Here is a 5690-nt window from a genome sequence, read left to right as displayed (position 1 = left end):
TCACAGCTTATTTCTTCTCTTGGATTCAGAGGGCATTTATAATTAGCAATCTTTTGTTGCCACACATAGGCTGTACCAATGAGAACAGGATCTGTTACTTTTGGTCAAGCAAGTGAAGGAAGTTTTGTGCCTTGGAAACTGTTACTAACCTGAAAAACTTTGCAATAATGGCACAGAGAGCCCGGGGAAGCGTAATACTTTATTAAAGGTTCTTCCATTGTGAGAGCCCCCATATTTTGGGGAAATTTTTTTTAGTGATTTAATCTCTTTAGAAATATGTAGACTAATCTCCAGTGAAGCAGATGCTGCTATTTCATCACGGTTCATGGAGACCCCTTCATACATATGTAGGGACGGTCCCATGCAGGGCAAGGAAAAGAGAGAATTGTTCTTAACAGGTTACCAAAAATTCTTCTACTTGCCAACAAACCACCTTTTGCCTTAACCTTTCGTTTATAAAGGTAATAAATTTGAAAGTTGTTTTAGATGCACAGATACCTCTGTTCCCTACTCTGGGTCTGGTTTTGTTCTTTAATGAACAGGGCTGTTTACCTCCTTAATTCATCACACCTGTCACTGAGAATCAAAGAATTTTCTTCAGGCCTATTCAGGAGCATCTCTACACAAGAAAAGTGTGAAGATTTGAGTTTGGGATATTTTAGACAGGGAAACGGATAAGGGATACAACAGTTGAACCATAGGAAGGAAATATTTTACTGTATCTGCAGTGTTTTTCTCAGATGTGCACTTTGGAAAAAAAATCCGCTTTAACACTACTTTTATTTAATCTTTTCCCAAATTACACATGGATATTAGTTCTGTTTTATATGCTTGCCACCCATGAGTAGTTATGTATGCCATGCTAAACAGATTTTTGTATTGTATCTTGATGGACTGTTGATGGGGGTTAAATTGTGGAAGCTGCATGTTGATGAATGGTTTTACTGCTGAATGTCCAAACTGAAGCAAATCACATTATTTGTATATTTTTAAAACACCATTTTCTAAGAGGCGGCTCATTTTAATGAATGAAACCTTGGTATGACTGATACTATAAGTAAATTAGATTAGAGTTAAATTTACTAATATTTTCGACAAGTCAGCGAGTGAGTGAAATTGTTTGTGAGCTCGGTTTATTAAAAAAAAGTTGGTCCAAAATGTCACCAGAATATCTTTTAATCTCTATAGATTTTTTTGGCCAGGGAACACATGCAGGGGCAGGGAGAGGGGTTAGGTATGGAAATAATTGAACTTGGCTTATAAACAGTTTTAAATTTTGCACCAGCGTGCCTTCCTTTTCTTATTGGAGGTGTTTGGAGCCTCATAGTTTTTTAATTGTCTGGGTTCTGCTGATTTTTTCCTCTCCCTCAGGCACACTGAAAAATAGCAGGTTTTAAGGAATTAAATAATACTAAATTCTAGTTGGATCTCCTAAATATAATTTAGGTCAAAAGAAAATGAAACCCTTGTGTTTCTAATGCTGCAATCAGATTTTGATGTCCAGTAAAATGCTAATGTCTTTTTCAGCTGTGGGCATAAGTTGTTTAACTTTGTTCAGATACAGTTTTAAGCAGAATGGCTTAGAATATTTTTGGCAGTCATAATTGAGTATGGAGGCTGGGTGGGGAAGGGCTAAGTGCTGCCCTTCAGCCACTTGTAGCAGTTCATAAATGAATATGCACTTGAGCTTTGCATTTGCTGCAGCTTTAGAGCAATAAGATGTGGCTCCCCTGAGCTTTACCTAGCCTGCTGCCTCAGCTTTATTTATATACTGTGGTCATGGACAGGTGAAAAGGTGTTCAACATCCACTGCCTTCCAAACCCCCTACAACTGAATCGAAAAGGGTGCTCAGTTTTCTATACTACACATTTTTTGTGTGTAAATAAATGTTTACAGTTTTATATTAAAGATTGAGTAAGAGTTAGATCTGAGTGTATATTTTTTACTTTTTATAGATTTTAAAACTATAATTCTTTAAATATATATATATATATATATATAATATGTGCGTGCGTGTGTGTGTGTGTCGGGGGTGGTTATGATAAATTTTACACTTGTTTAAATGAACAGTTCAAATTTGATGCTAACCTTTTTTGTCATTGAAATGTATAAAGAGCCCATTAATCCATTTATTTTCTTTAACTACAATTACTGTGGCACACCAAAAAGAAATATTTCACTTCTGTTACGTCATTATAAAAAATAAATATTTTGCTAGTGTATTAAACAAATAGTCGTGTTTTCTGAAGCATCACCTGAACTACATATAGTTTAGCTTTGCTATGGAGACTAATTTTAAAAATTCTGGTTCCTTTTATCTGGCAGAAAACAAACTTACAAACTTAACTCTCTCCCTTTTCTTGAACTAACCCTAATATTGAAAGACAGAACTAAAATGTGTTTGAAAGTCAAGACCGCTGTTGTTGTTTAGTATTTTTTTTTAATTTTTAATTTTTATTCAAAGTTACAACAAAACGTATTTTCCCAAAACATATCCTTACCCCCCATTTTTCCTCCCTCCCCCCCACAGACCCCATCCCCCCACCCCCCGACTTCCCTCAGTTCCAGTCCTTGTTTTCTCCAATAATGCTATTTTCTGCATGTTAGAGTTGTATAGATCCTCAAACTGTTTAGCTAATTATTACCAGTAAAAAAAATTGTGCATGTTTATTCAAAACCTGCCAAGGAGTCCAGTTCGCTTTGTTGCGTCTTCAAATGCTTTGTGAAAGGTTCCCAGTCATCCTTAAAGTCACAGTTATTCTTGTCCCGTAGCTTATATGTCAATTTTGCCAGTTCTGCATAGTCCATCAATTTTTCTTGCCATGATTCTTTAGTTGGGGTTTCTTCAGTCTTCCATCCTTGTGCTACCAGAACTCTCGCGGCCGTTGTCGCATACATGAAGATGTTTTTCAACTTTTTTGGCAGGTCTTTCCCTACAATCCCCAACAAAAATGCCTCGGTTTTTTTAAACAAATGTTAAATGGAACATTTTCTTCAATTCATTATATATCATTTCCCAAAAATTTTTAATTACTTTACAATCCCACCACATATGATAAAATGTTCCCTCCTTTTCCTTACACTTCCAACATATATTTGAACTAGTATTGTACATTTTCCCTAACTGCACTGGTGTTGTGTACCATCTGTACATCATCTTCATGTAATTCTCCTTCAATAGGGAACAATCTGTAAATTTTAAGTCAGTTTTCCATAATTTAACCCAATCTTCCATCATAATGTTGTGACCTACATCTTGTGCCCATTTAATCATAACTGATTTTACCTCTTCATATTTCGTCTCCCATTCTAATAATATGCTGTATGCGGCCTTCAGTAGTTTCACTTTCCCTTCAATCACTTCCATTTGAAACCTAGATCTAGTATAACTAATGTTGTTTAGTATTTCAACAATAGGTAGAAAAAGCTTTTACTAATGTTACCCATTTATTTCTGATCACATTTTGGTAGCCTTTAACATGAAGAGTTGTTATATAGGAAACAAGCTATTTTTCACCATTTTGAATTGTTGGCCTTTTTGCCACTTGTAGGCATTCAGCATACAATGTTCGGTTTTGTTAATCACAGAGGAAATGAAAATGTTCAACAGATTTGTATATTGGAAAACATCCAAAATGATATATCTATATCTATCTGTCTATATGAATATAAATATGAATATGTATGTGTATGTGTATATGTATATGTATATAGGCTTCACTTAACAGGAAACTGCAAAACAGGCATTTTCTTAACGTCATTTTTCACTAGGGAGACATGCAAGTTACATTCTAGAAAAGATTATTTTAAAAAATTAACACACTGGAAAGAAGGTGGTGTGTTGCTCTAAGCTCTTTAAGGGCCATTTCATTCCTTTTGAAGAGGCAAACTCCGGGGTTCTACAGAGTTAACCTGTATGGTGTATATTTGTTTACATTCTTGCTTCTTGTTTTATTTATGTAGGCATTTGTGTAATGCCTTTCAGGGCTATATAGCCCTTTCAAGGCAGTTCACATCATAAAATAATGGGAAAAAGTAATTTCACAAACAGCAATAAGCACACTTCCCACAGGAGGGAGTGCCATAACAATTGGGCCACCTCTTTTTATTTACTTGACCACCTTAAAGTAAAATGTTTGTACCTGCCCGCCTGATAGACCATGCTAGTGGTCCCTCACCCTGGGTCTTCAAGGTCAGGAAAATTCATATGGGTCTCCCTGGTCCCAAGCCATTTAGAGCTTTAAAGGTAGTAACAATAGCAGTACAGAATCACAATTAAATATTCCAAGCAACTGGACAGATGCATTTTTAACCAGCTGAAGCTTTCAGACAGTCTTCAAAAGCAGCCCCACATAGTATGTGTTATCAGTAATTAAGTCTACCTGTAACTAGAGCATGACATTGTGGCAATACCTGCTTTCTCGAGATGGCGGTGCAACAGGTGAATCATCCAGAATTGATAAAAGGCGCTCCTAGTCACTGATGCCGTTTGCACCTTCATTGATAGTGAACCCCAATTATTAAGTACAATAATCTGTCCTTTTATGCATAGGCTCAGTTTCAAGTGTTCCATGTATACATGAAAAATTGCATATACTCTCAAACCCTTGGAGCCACTCTATGGCTAATAGGTGAGGGGGAGAGAGAGAGAAATCCAAGTACTCACACAAAAGCATGGTAGGCAGCTTAAAAACTCTTTTGTGCCAGGTCTGCTTGGTGTTACATGGTGCAAAAAGAACCTTTAAGCTTTCAACCTTGCTTGTGACTTGACTTGTGCAATTTCAACCAGGCCACCTTCAACTGCATATTGTTAAAATTGCATAATTCAAATGCACATACAGTGGTACCCCGCAAGACGAACGCCTCGCAAGACGGAAAACCCGCTAGACGAAAGGGTTTTCCGTTTTGGAGGCGCTTCGCAAAACGAATTTCCCTATGGGCTTGCTTCGCAAGACGACAGCCCATAGGGAAATCTCCGGGACAGCGGGGAAGCGCAGCGCGTCTTCCCCACTGTCCTCGGACCTCCTCCCGCCGCCGGACATCGGAACGAAGCTCCGATGTCCGGCGGGGGGGGGAACGTCTCCTCCCTCCAACGGACATCGGAACGAAGCTCCGATGTCCGGCGGGGGGGGGAACGTCTCCTCCCTCCAACGGACATCGGAACGAAGCTCCGATGTCCGGCGGGGGGGGGGAACGTCTCCTCCCTCCAACGGACATCGGAACGAAGCTCCGATGCCGGGCGGGGGGGGGGAACGCCTCCTCCCGCAGCCCGGCATCGGATGGCTGTCCTGAAGACTTGGGGTGGGAGGAGGGTTTTCCTTCCCACCGCCAACATTCAGAATGCTGTTCTGAATGTTGGCGGTGGGGAGGAAAAACCCTCCTCCCACGCAAGCCCCGGGAACAGAGGGAAAGCGCTGCGCGCCTTCCCCTCTGTTCCCGTACCTGTCCTGAAGGCTTGCGGTGCGGAGAAAAGCCCTTCTCCGCACTGCCAGCCTGGCAAGCGGTTTCCCTAGGAACGCATTAATTGATTTTCAATGCATTCCTATGGGAAACCGTGCTTCGCAAGACGAAAAACTCGCAAGAAGAAAGAACTTGCGGAACGAATTAATTTCGTCTTGCGAGGCACCACTGTAAAACGAGGAATTACTATACACCTAAAATGTTAATGTGTGAGGAGGTCCTAACTATG

Source organism: Podarcis bocagei (genome assembly GCF_964188305.1).
Source record: "Podarcis bocagei genome assembly, chromosome: 2".
Lineage (NCBI taxonomy): Eukaryota > Metazoa > Chordata > Lepidosauria > Squamata > Lacertidae > Podarcis > Podarcis bocagei.
Note: the sequence above shows the minus strand (reverse complement) of the source record.